A 12,672-nucleotide genomic window follows, 5' to 3' on the forward strand; every position below is an offset into this window, starting at 1 on the left:
CATGTTGAGGAAATCCTCGGCAGCCAGGTAGTGGCCAGGCAATGCATATCGGCTGCAGTACTTCGTCAGTCAGAAGTCGAGTTATCAACCTTGCCCATCCAGGAGTCATAGCAATTAACAGCTCCGGAGGCACCTAGAGCGATGACAGAAGATGAGGCTGTTTGCGAGGAGTTAGAGAAGTTTGTAATAGCAGATGATCCAGAGAGGTTCTTCCAAGTTGGCATACTTTTGCCATACCAAGAGAAGATGGAGTTGTTGGAATTCCTGAAGGACAATATAGATGTCTTTGCGTGGGACCCTTATGAGGCTCCAGGCGTAGATCCGAGCTTTATTTGTCATCGTTTAAATGTCAATCCGGCCATCGTTCCGAGGAGGCAGCCACCTAGGCGATCTTCCCGAGAACATTCTGAGGCTGTGAAGGAAGAGGTTCTTAAACTCAAAAGGGCGGGGGCTATCAAAGAAGTTTTCTACCCTGAATGGTTGGCTCATACTGTTGTCGTTAAGAAGAAAAACGGCAAGTGGAGAGTATGTGTGGACTTTACTGATCTGAACAAGGCCTGTCCTAAAGATTCTTTCCCAATGCCACGGATTGATCAACTGGTAGATGCTACTGTCGGACATCCTCGGATGAGTTTCTTGGACGCCTTTCAGGGTTACCACCAAATTCCCTTGGCGTTAGAGGATCAGGAGAAGACTGCTTTCATTACTCCAACGGGGAACTATCATTATAAGGTCATGCCATTTGGGTTAAAAAATGCTGGGGCTACTTATCAAAGAATGATGACCCGAATATTTGAACAGCAACTGGGGAAAAACATAGAAGTATACGTGGATGATATGGTGGTAAAGAGTAAGACGGTACCTTCGCACATGACAGATTTGGCCGACACCTTCCAGATGCTGAGGAAGTATAAGTTGCGCCTTAACGCCTCCAAGTGTTCTTTTGGCGTGGGATCCGGAAAGTTCTTAGGATATATGATCACTCATAGGGGCATAGAGGTGAACCCGGTGCGGAGTTAAGGCTATTCGAGAATTTGCGGCCGCCTCGGAACCCAAAGGAGATTCGAAATTGACCGGAATGATTCTTTGCGTTGAACAGATTTATTTCTCGGTCAGCTGACCGATGCCGTCCTTTCTTTCAGTTGTTGAACAAGTGGAAAGGGTTTCAATGGACCGAGGACTGTGAGTCAGCTTTCCAACAGCTTAAGCAATATCTTTCTCGGCCACCCATTTTATCTCGCCCTGAGGTGGACGAGGTTTTATTCGCTTATCTGGCCGTGGCTATTCATGCGGTGAGTCTAGTTCTTATAAGGAATGAAAATGGAGTGCAGAGGCCGATCTACTATGTTAGTAAGTCCTTGAATGAGGCCGAGGTGCGCTATCTGCCCTTGGAAAAAGCGCTTCTGGCAGTAGTCCACGCCACACGTAAACTCCCTCACTATTTCCAGTCTCATACTGTGGTTGTTTTGACCCAGTTGCCTCTCAAGGCTGTGTTGCGCAGTGCTGATTATTCTGGCAGAGTGGCAAAATGGGGAACCATTTTGGGAGCCTTTGATGTTAAGTACAAGCCTCGCACCTCGGTGAAAGGTCAGGTCCTCGCTGATTTGGTGGCAGAGTTTGCTGAACCATTGTTAGAAGAAACTTCAAAGGAAGCACACATGGGTGAAAAATCAGTTGGTGTGATCACAGCCGTATCGCCCTTGGCTTGGAAAGTTTATGTGGATGGGGCTGCTAATCATAAAGGGTCTGGTGTTGGACTTGTTCTAATGTCCCCTGAAGGAATTGTCTTTGAAAAATCTTTGAGATTGGCCTTCTCGGCTACTAATAATGAGGCCGAGTATGAAGCGGTCTTGGTAGGCATGCAAATGGTACATAAGATGGGTGGCAAGGAAATCCATTTGTTCTCGGACTCTCAGTTAGTAGTCGGCCAAGTCATGGGTACCATGGAAGCTAGAGATTCCAGAATGCAGGAATATTTGGCCCAGGTCAAGCGTCAGCAGGCTGAATTCGACTCCTTTGCCTTAGCTCATGTCTCTAGGAGTGGAAATACTCATGCAGATTCTTTGGCTACGTTGGCAACATCCTCGGCTCAAGGTCTACCAAGGGTTATTCTCGTTGAGGATTTGGTAGAACCTTCTCTTGTAGCTGCTAACACGCCTCGCATCCATCTAATAAGGCCTGGTCCTAGTTGGATGGATTCGATCATATCTTTTCTCAAAAATGACATCCTTCCCGAAGACAAAGTTGAAGCTGAAAAGGTACGTCGAAAGGCGCCGCGTTTCCGGTTGTCCGAGGACCAGAAGCTATACAAACGATCCTTTTCGGGACCGTATTTGTTGTGCGTACACCCTGAATCAACAGAATCATTACTGGAGGAATTGCATGAGGGAATTTGTGGAAGCCACACTGGAGGAAGGTCCTTAGCCCATAGAGCCCTAACTCAGGGTTATTGGTGGCCCAATATGCAGAGGGAGGCTCAGGACTATGCCAGAAAGTGTGATCAATGTCAGAGGTTCGCCCCTAATATCCACCAACCTGGAGGGGTTCTTAACCCTCTGTCTAGCCCTTGGCCTTTCGCACAATGGGGCCTGGACATTGTAGGGCCATTTCCGAGAGCTGCTGGCAACAAAAGATGGCTGCTCGTGGGAACAGACTATTTCACTAAATGGGTTGAAGCTGAGCCATTAGCCAATATCCGAGATGTTGATTCCAAGAAATTTATATGGAAAAATATTGTTACTAGATTTGGTATACCGCATACACTTGTCTCGGATAATGGCGTTCAATTTGACAGCAACGCCTTTAGGCAATATTGTGGTGACATGGGCATCACAAATAGATATTCTACCCCAGCTTATCCTCGAGGGAATGGGCAGGCCGAGGCCGTTAACAAGGTCATAGTCAATGGGCTCAAGAAGAGGTTGGATGATGCGAAAGGCAGATGGGTAGAAGAGCTCCCTCATGTTCTGTGGACATATCGGACCACACCGCGCAGGTCCACTGGAGAAACACCATTCTCTATGACTTATGGAGCCGAGGCGGTGATACCACTAGAATCTGGTTTTCCTACTCTAAAGACAAGTTCTTTTAGCCCAGAGAATAACCAGGGACTTCTAGAGAAAGATCTTGATTTACTTGAGGAACGGCGTGAGGCAGCTATGGTCCAATTGGCTTATTATCGGCGAAGCTAAAACGAGGATATGATGCCCACGTGAAGCTAAGGCCACTTGCACCTGGTGATCTTGTATTAAGGAAAGTTGTAGGCACTTCTAAGAACCCAGCATGGGGTAAGCTAGGACCTAACTGGGAAGGCCCCTATCGCATTGTTTCAATAGCAGGCATAGGGTCGTATAGGCTAGCTGACCTAGATGAACGAGTTGTACCACGTCCATGGAATGTAAATAATCTTAGAAGGTATTATTATTAATCAAATAAGCTTTGGTCAATTAATATTTCAAAGTTATGGCTAGCTCTCATATTTGAAGTTACAATTTTTAAAGAATCAAACAGAAACTTGGTTAAGTGTAGTCCTCGGACCACAAACCTTGTGGAAATTGATGTCTTGTCATTTGTTAAACAGAACCTTAGTTATGCCGGGTCTTCGGACCTCCTACTTTGGGAAAATTAACATTTGAAGTTACTGTTTTAAAGAATCAAACAGAAACTTGGTTAAGTGTAGTCCTCGGACCACAAACCTTGTGAAAATTGATGTCTTGTCATTTGTTAAACAGAACCTTAGTTATGCCGGGTCTTCGGACCTCCTACTTTGGGAAAATTAACATTTGAAGTTACTGTTTTAAAGAATCAAACAGAAACTTGGTTAAGTGTAGTCCTCGGACCACAAACCTTGTGAAAATTGATGTCTTGTCATTTGTTAAACAGAACCTTAGTTATGCGGGTCTTCGGACCTCCTACTTTGGGAAAATTAACATTTGAAGTTCTTGTTTTAAAGAATCAAACGAAACTTGGTTAAGTGTAGTCCTCGGACCACAAACCTTGTGGAAATTGATGTCTTGTCATTTGTTAAACAGAACCTTAGTTATGCGGGTCTTCGGACCTCCTACTTTGGGAAAATTAACATTTGAAGTTCTTGTTTTAAAGAATCAAACAGAAACTTGGTTAAGTGTAGTCCTCGGACCACAAACCTTGTGGAAATTGATGTCTTGTCATTTGTTAAACATAACCTTAGTTATGCCGGGTCTTCGGACCTCCTACTTTGGGAAAATTAACATTTGAAGTTACTGTTTTAAAGAATCAAACAGAAACTTGGTTAAGTGTAGTCCTCGGACCACAAACCTTGTGGAAATTGATGTCTTGTCATTTGTTAAACAGAACCTTAGTTATGCCGGGTCTTCGGACCTCCTACTTTCGGAAAATTAACATTTGAAGTTACTGTTTTAAAGAATCAAACAGAAACTTGGTTAAGTGTAGTCCTCGGACCACAAACCTTGTGGAAATTGATGTCTTATCATTTACAGTTACAATTTTGAAGAATTAAACGAAGGATTGCTTAAGATTTATCTTCGGACTATGACTTTGATTAAACTTAACTTCTGATTGTGTCTGGATGTTAATACCTTACTGTTTATTAACTCGGATCTTAAGTTTTATATCTTTAAGTATTGAGTAAATTTGTGTAAGGAATGGTCCTCGGATCTTACATCCTACTAGAAACAGTGTTATGCATTATAAGGGCTTAATCGTTATATGAAGTCCTCTTTCCTTTTTAATCAAGGCATTGTTCAAACGTATTAACTATGCCACCTTGTATTAAATCTTTAGTAATATACGCATGATTATGTGGAAGTTATGATTGTGCAATCCTTGGAGTTAGATTTTATACTCTGAGAAACTTTTGATATGACTTAATGGGAAACTTTTGTAATAAGTACAAAAAAAAGTAAAGTAGAAACATAGACAATCGAAGTGAAAAGTAAACGAAATTGTTCTTCATTAATCAATTGAGTATGCATTACACATAATTCAAAAAAAAAAAATGGAAAAAGAGAAGCCCTAAGCTAAGTCCTAAGCTGTTGGAGGAGGATCTTGATGAGAGGTACTAGTGCCCTCGGTCTTTCTCAACTCCAGCTCAAAAGGAGTCATAATCTGCTTTCCTTTATCCACTGTCGTTGTTGAAAGGACGATGGGTTCCACTGTCTGGCTCAAGTCCTTCTCTGCATCCACTCCTCCTTCCTTCTCTTTATTGGAACCAGAAGGTTCTGTAGGATCAGGTTTTTGCTGTGGGACCATCGGAGGTAGGGCAGGAAGAGTTGTCTCAGGGGTAGGAGTAGCAGCAGGAGCCTCTTCAATCTCCTGTATTTCTAGGGGAAGCCAAACGTTCTCGGACTTCCTCAAATCCGAAGATTGAGGAACTCCTGCTACGTTTAAAGCTTCCCCCCATACTTTTTGACAGTATTCGCGGCATAAAGCCGCGAACTCCTCTGTCAGCTGCTCCTCGGTGGTGGCTACCCCTTCATCGAAACTTGCCTGCTTGGCAGCTTGAAGAGAGAGTTGGAAGGAACTGGCTTCTTCCTTCATCAGCGCCAGTTGCTTCTTAAGATCCGAGCACTCCTTTTGAGCTTGGGAGAGCTCTTCATCTCTTTCACGAAGGAGCTTGCGCTGTCCTTCTATCTGGGTCTTCATGGTCTTCAAGTTTGACTCGACCTCATTCTTCTCTCTCCTCAGCTCTGCTACCTCCGAGGTCAGCTTCTCGTTCTCGGCAAGGGCTGTACCTAAGGTTTTCTCAGTCTCCAGCCTTATTTCGAGCTCAGTTCTGGCTACTTTCCGAGTATCTTCAATAAACTTTTCAGCTACAAAGACCTCCTGAATAGCCTGTAACAAAGTACGATGGAGTTAGGAATAATAAAAAAACAAACTTGCCTGTAAATATTATTAAAGGTGGAATCTTCCTAAAAAAGGAGAAAAACTTACCAGCGCTAAGTCTCTTTTTAGAGAGAGGAATAGTTGTGGCTGGCCCATCTTTTCCAAGGTCTCCATGTCCTTGGGCAACAGAAGAGGACGTTCCAAGACCTCGGCCAGGTGGTGGGCATGGCCTTGTTGAACCGCCCTTATACTGGACTGGCAGGAGATGGGAGCGCCGTCCAGCCTTAGATCGGGGGACCAGGTGGTCGGTGCTCGGCGCACTACAGCCTCATCCCTGATTTCCCCGAGTTCAGCTGAACGGACTCTACCCTTGCCCTTGTCCAGCTTCTGCTGTTGGGCCGGTGGGAGTTGTTGGCGTGGTTTCTTGGGGTCTTTAGTAATCGTCCCCTCATTATCCCCCTTCCTCTTCTTCTTGGGATCCTCGGCTAGCAGTTTGGGCTCAGCTGGAGGAGGAGGAGGAGGTAAAGCTGGGGGAACTTGGGACGTCCCCGTTTTCTTCTTCTCTGCAACTTTGGCAGCCCTGTTGGTGAGGAGACCCTCCATTCGTCCCATGTCTTCTTCTACGTCGTCTTCTGGGAGGGCAACCACAAATCCAGCAATTCCAGAGGTCTCGGCGGCTTCTTCTTCCTCGTCGGAAAGTACCACAAACTGGTTCCCGCGAGGTCTCTCGGTGTCTTCGAGATGGAATTGATCTATCTCGTCGTCGAGTGTGTGTGAAGAAGACACCTGCTCTTCTGGAACGACAGTTGTTTGTGAGTGCACGGCGAGGGGGACTGCTGCTATCGGCCGGTTGTACAAAATAGTGTTAGGAGCGTCCGGGAGGTCACGGTCGTCCAAAAAATGGGGCCGAGCTACGTTTATCCTCTTTCGTCTTCGGTCGCCTGCAATAATGGCGTCCTCTATCTCCTGGAAGTCTTTGGAAAGGGGAGTGTATCCGAGAATGAGGTGAGCAGCCCGGAGTTGTAAGTCTTCGCTAACGAACACCTCGGAGCGAAGTACTCGGTTTAGGTCGGCAACGTTACAGTGACTCAGACGAGGACGCACGTGCTGTTTATCTGCAAAAAAGACGTCAAAACGAATAAACCTGGTCAGATTCACACAAATTTTTAACAAATTTAAGTAAATACAAATACGCATTTCTGTGTGTGTGTTATGAGAAGTTGTGTTGTGGGAGATTAATCCTATGGCGTCGCACCTGGATCCCCCCACTGAACTGGGCAGTGGAGGCCGTCGTGCCAGTTCCCAGACACTATCAAGTAGTCGTCCTTCATGCCTTTGTTTGATTTGGGCAGACAGGAGATTAGCCTAACGGTGCTAGACCGAGATTTAATATAATAACCTACTTTAGAAAGTTTGTGGGACTCATATAGGAACACGACATCGTGCCATGTGAGGTTTAAACCCATCTGCTCGTTTAGAGCATCTACACTACCTAGAACTCTAAAAACGTTTGGAAGGCATTGGTTGGGACACAACCGGTGGTTGCGAAGATACTCCCTCATTACGGGTTTCATTGGAAGGGTCATCCCACCCTCTATGAAGGCTACCATAGGGATGATAACCTCTTCCTCTTTCCTAGAACCGGCCACGGCTGTTGCCGGGCAGTATTCTAGCCCTACGTCGCTGGGAATATGGTATTTGGCTCTAAAGCCCTCCATCCCAGCGGCGGTATCCACTAGACACTTGAATTTTCCCATTACAGAAAGACGATAGACTAAACTCTGGAAGGGAGAGTGTTTGAAGTGATAGCCGAGGACAAATATCGAGGAGAAAAAGTTAAGAATAGGAGCAAGAACTTACAAGGTTGAAGGTGTGCAAATCTCCACGGTTTTCTGCAAAGTAAGGTATGATGGCTGATGTCTTGATGGGATTACCCCCTGAGGAATTAAATGAAGGCGCGGGTTCCCGAAGCGTCACGACGTGCGAAAAGGCGGCCTCGAAATTATGTCTGTCCCGCCTAAAATTTCGTAGAGTAATGAGAACCGTTGGATGCCCATCTCACCGTTGAACGTGGGAGACAAAGAGTAACTTACAGTAATAAATGCGCGCGTTTTTGAAAATAAAACCGCCAAGTGTCATCTTCTGGAACGCGAAATGATTTCCACACGTGCCATCACTTATAAAGTGTGTGTAGTGGATCCTCGTCAAATCAAAACCCTATTTTTCTCCTCGGATGTCGAAAATTAGAGTTTTGAGGGGCTATTGTGGGGAGTAAAAAGATCTTAATAGGGATATGGGCCGTTGGGCCTTGCTAAGGAAGGCCGACCTGCTCTTGGGTTTAGGGCTTGTTGGTACTTTAGGTCGGCCCATACGCCGAGGATCCGAGGATCCAGCCGAGGATGTTTTTCCCCTCGGACTGACACCAGAGAACCCGGGACTTCATGGTACAGGTTAGGGAATGACACGGTCAAGACCAGTGGTTAAAGGGGGTGAACCCTTGAATGTCCTAGAAGCACCGATGTTGGGAAAGTGTCAAAGGTAAAGGCTGCAACCTCCACATTAAAGACCCTGCACCTACCACCCTGGCCGCATTAATGGGGAGGTGACACCTGAACAGTGGAAGGGAAACTTCTAGTTACTGTTCAAAGGCACTAAGAAAAGAAATATCAATGCTAAGGGAGGAGTTGGGGCGACACGTGTATAAAGTATTAAGAAGAAGAGTATTTAAGGAAGAACCTAGAACAGAAATAAGGATGGACTTTTTGTAACCTAAAAAGAAAAAAGACAAAGAGAAAGGTATAATATAAGAACAGCTCTCGGCTTACGTCCGAGGAGGCCCTGTTACAATATTCTTTGTTGTTTTCAATTACTTGCAATCTTTAGTTTGTCATTTAATCCTCACATACTTCTAACCTGGGTTTCAAGCCCACACTCTACAAATTCTTATTGTTTAAGGCTCATTGGGCCTGAGCCCATAACTGTTCTTGGGTCCAGGTGCAATTGTGTACTTACAATTATAATGTCCACGTTAGCCACATCAGCTTAACTGTTAGTTGGTTGATGGAATAGTGCTTGAAGGACTTATATATCCCGCGTAAATTAGTTTAGGAACTAAAAATAGTAAAAATAAAGTGTAAGGACTAAAATGAAAAAAAGTCAAAATATAGGGACTAAAAATATATTTATGCCTTTTCATTTTCATTTTTGAGTTGGGAACTGTATTTTCCATTTTCGACTAAGGAGTTATATTATTGATTTTTCGTATGGACCGTTACCAATTTATTAACTACCCTTAATAACTTAAATGCCCTCGATAATTGTGATATTTATGGTAAAAAAAAATGCTGATTGCATTCAGATTCATGCAAGAAATTGCATTTATTCTCCCGATGATTTCCCTCTAACCGCACATATATGAAGAATATAATATAGAAAAGTTAAATTTCACATCCACTACAAGGGAAATGATAACAAGCGTGCTGGTAGGGTTTTAAATATAAGACCACTGCTACTATTATAGTATTATTATGTCATTTATTCTCCTGTGGCCTTACGACACATTTTCTCTTGTCTTTTTGTATTGCTAAAAATAACGATTTTCTATTTTAGAATCAGCTTATTTTTTTTAAATTAAAATTTTTTTATTAAAAATATTGTAAATAAAAGTAAAATTTAGTTGAAATAGTATAGTGAAACTCATAAATAGTACTAAAAAGTCTAATGAAACTACGAATAATAGCAAAAATATACTGAATAGTAAAATAAGTTGACTTTTTAATTTTTGCCAAACACGCACTTAGTCCTTACATTTTCGTAACAATCAATTTAGTCCATGTTATTTTTAATTTGCAGTCAATTTAGTCTCTATCATTAACTCACTAATAAAAAATGTCTACATGGCAAACAGTGTGCATTGTTGACACATTTTAATCTTATATAGCAACTAAAATAATATTATTACATGTCATGTCTGAAAAAAATTTAATTTATCAGTTTTAAAGAAAAAAAAAAGGCAAGATTTGGGAAGAACGTGAACGCAGAAAAATCCAACCTAAATTCACTTCAGATTTGGGCAGAACACTTGTTACTAGCTTAATGAAACAGTCTTGTTCTAGTTGTAATAAACCAGCAAAAAAAATCTTCTTGTTACTCCAAGAGAGTGAAGAAGTATAATGGGCAGTGAGGAATTGCATGATGTATCAATGAGTCATAATTAATCCCATTTTTTTTAGAAAACATTCCAAGGGAATTGCAATGATAGTATTACTAACAATTAAGACTTGACCAGGACCTAGCCAAAGGAATCACATTCTAAAATGAGGTGCCTTTAAGCATTGGGGGCCTTGATAGTTGATAGAAAATATGGTGAGCACGTTACACCTATTATTTGATAGTTACTTTTTATCTCGCAAAAAAAATAATAATAAAAATAAAAAGAAGGTAGATAAGCTCACAGTATATTAGTTGGTGGTAAACACTAGTTTGTCTTAAGTCTTTTTTTAAAAAAATAAAAAAAGATAATAGGTCTTTTTAAAAATAAAATTGTCTTACGGTTTTTGTTAATAGGTCTTTTTTGAAAAAAAAATTAATAAACAAAAAAAAGATACGAGAGGCACCCACTAAGACTAAATTTTATAATACAATCAGTTCTTTATTTTTATTAGTTTTTACTATTTTCCAAATGCAGGTGAGAACCTTTTAGAGCCTCCTTAATAAGTGTATTAGGATACCCGTTAACATAAATCTATCTCAATTTGAGGTCACACCATTTTATGACCATCCAAATTGTTAGGTTCTAAGACCTTAGGGACTAATGTATTAGAACTTCAATGTGTATTGTGTTGGCAAACCATGATCAAAACATTTAGTCTAGGTTTAGACTTGCTCAAAGTTTGGTTTAATGTAAGTTTGAAATCGCGTAATTGCAAGAAATTACTGTTCTATTTCTGCACGACTCGATCGATCGAAGAATAGACTCGATCGATCGAGAATCGTGCATCAGGAATTTTCTGCAGAATTTTAAGTTGGCCTAAATAACAGTTCAAGCCCAACAAGGATTAGGGTTTTAGATCTACTTCTCCCACTATATAAAGGAAACCCTAAGCACGTTTTTAAAGGCTTCTAAGAGAGAAAAAGTGTGCCTCTTTTTGTATCTAGGATTTGTACCCAAAATCTCTCTAGAGTCTTTGTTGCTCATATTGTTATTTGTGTGAATCTCTTGTGAGATCTGAGAGGTGCTTGCTTTCACACAAGCTTAGGATTATCAAGAAGGAGATTTCCTCGAGAGCTTGATGATCGTTCAGGTGCTGCCATAAGAGCTTAAAAATACACAAGTGGGAGTGCTTGTACTTGATGGAGAATCCAAGAAAGAAGGAGTCTGTGGTCTCGGAGCTTGCACGTGATCGTGTCAGTAAGTTCTACTGGTGGCTAGCAATAGGATGTTAGTGGTCTAAGTCACTATTGTACAACTTTGATTCTTTCATAGTGGATTCAAGTTTACCTTGAGGATAGCTAAGTCAAATCCTCCTCAGGTTTTTTATTTTGTTTTTCCTGGGTCATCATATCTTTGTGTTTTTATATTCCGCACTTTACATTGATATGATTATATGATTGTGATAACTTAGATCTGAAATTTGGACTAAGTAATAATTTGGCTTGTTAACTAGGTTAATCCAATTGTGGTTTAAGGGGTCTAAACAAACTCTACACAAATAACAACATACAATGTAGGAATCAATAAATTAGGGACAAAAATTTTCATTTCTCTTTCACTTTTTTTTTCAAAAATTTTTATATTATAAAAGTCATATTTTGGTGACTATTTTTATAATTGCAACTTATAATCTTAACAACAATAAAAATTATGTTTCTAATGTTTCTTTACTAGCATAGGAATAAGGATAATAGCTAAAGGAAAAGGTTTCTCTTTAAAATGCTTCTCCTCTCCATTCATGCAATTAATATGTACTCACGAATGAACATCCCATCCACCACGATCATTGTCACAAAATCATCACTGCTTATGCTAGACACAATAGTCTCTGCATAGTAAGAGCGAATTTTTTCTTCCTTATCTCTTATTGTGTGTACTAAATTCTGCAAGTTTATGTTAGCCCGTTGAGTGAAACACTCAAAAACAGTACTTTACACTTTTTCATGGTTTGTAATTTTACATAGGAGTGGTGAATAGGGCCAATTGAAATAAGCAGAGGAATGAAGGCTTGCTCATCCAGTTTGCGAAGGTGATCTTGAACACTGATCAAACCCCCAATTGAGAATTGTTGCTTCGAACTTTCAAACATTGTTGTGATGTCAAGTGCCAAATCTCTACTTCCATTTGCAGTTGAAGAGCTTCCTATCTATCAAGATAAGAGCCACTAGGATTAAAAACACACCCCGTGTAAAGTACAACACGCTATAATTTGACTTCAAAGTTCATTCTATGCCACTATCTTCTAATATGTTAAAATGCACTGGTGTTACAAGAATAATGATAATTTTGTATTTAATGTTTATAAAAACTAGTTGCAGACCCACGCGTTGCGTGTAATAATTTTTTAGATAAAATACTATTTTAGTCCCTAGACCTTATAAAGAGTTTTTTTTTTTAAATAGTTTTATCATATTTTTCATAATCTTGTCTGTAACGTTTTTTACCATTATCATATATTTATTAGTTGATAATTTGCAAAACATAGACTTTTTTAAATAAGAGGTAGTACTATTCATTAAATTTTTTTAAGTCTTGTGTATGAAGATTATGATTATATATGTGTGTGTGTGTGTGTGTAATTTCTCTAGTTAGAGTTTGATTTTTTTTTTTTTTTAAAGTTTAAATTTTGTATTATT

The 12,672-nt window shown here is 40.9% G+C and overlaps 1 pseudogene; it reads right to left on the bottom strand.

Annotated features, from left to right (window-relative positions):
• LOC142619238 (UPF0481 protein At3g47200-like) overlaps window positions 1-12,125 on the bottom strand; it is a 30,657-nt pseudogene extending 18,532 nt beyond the window's left edge.
• Window positions 12,126-12,672: the final 547 nt, after the last annotated feature.

This window comes from Castanea sativa, chromosome 12, assembly GCF_040712315.1.
Source record: "Castanea sativa cultivar Marrone di Chiusa Pesio chromosome 12, ASM4071231v1".
In the NCBI taxonomy this organism is placed as follows: Eukaryota; Viridiplantae; Streptophyta; class Magnoliopsida; order Fagales; family Fagaceae; genus Castanea; species Castanea sativa.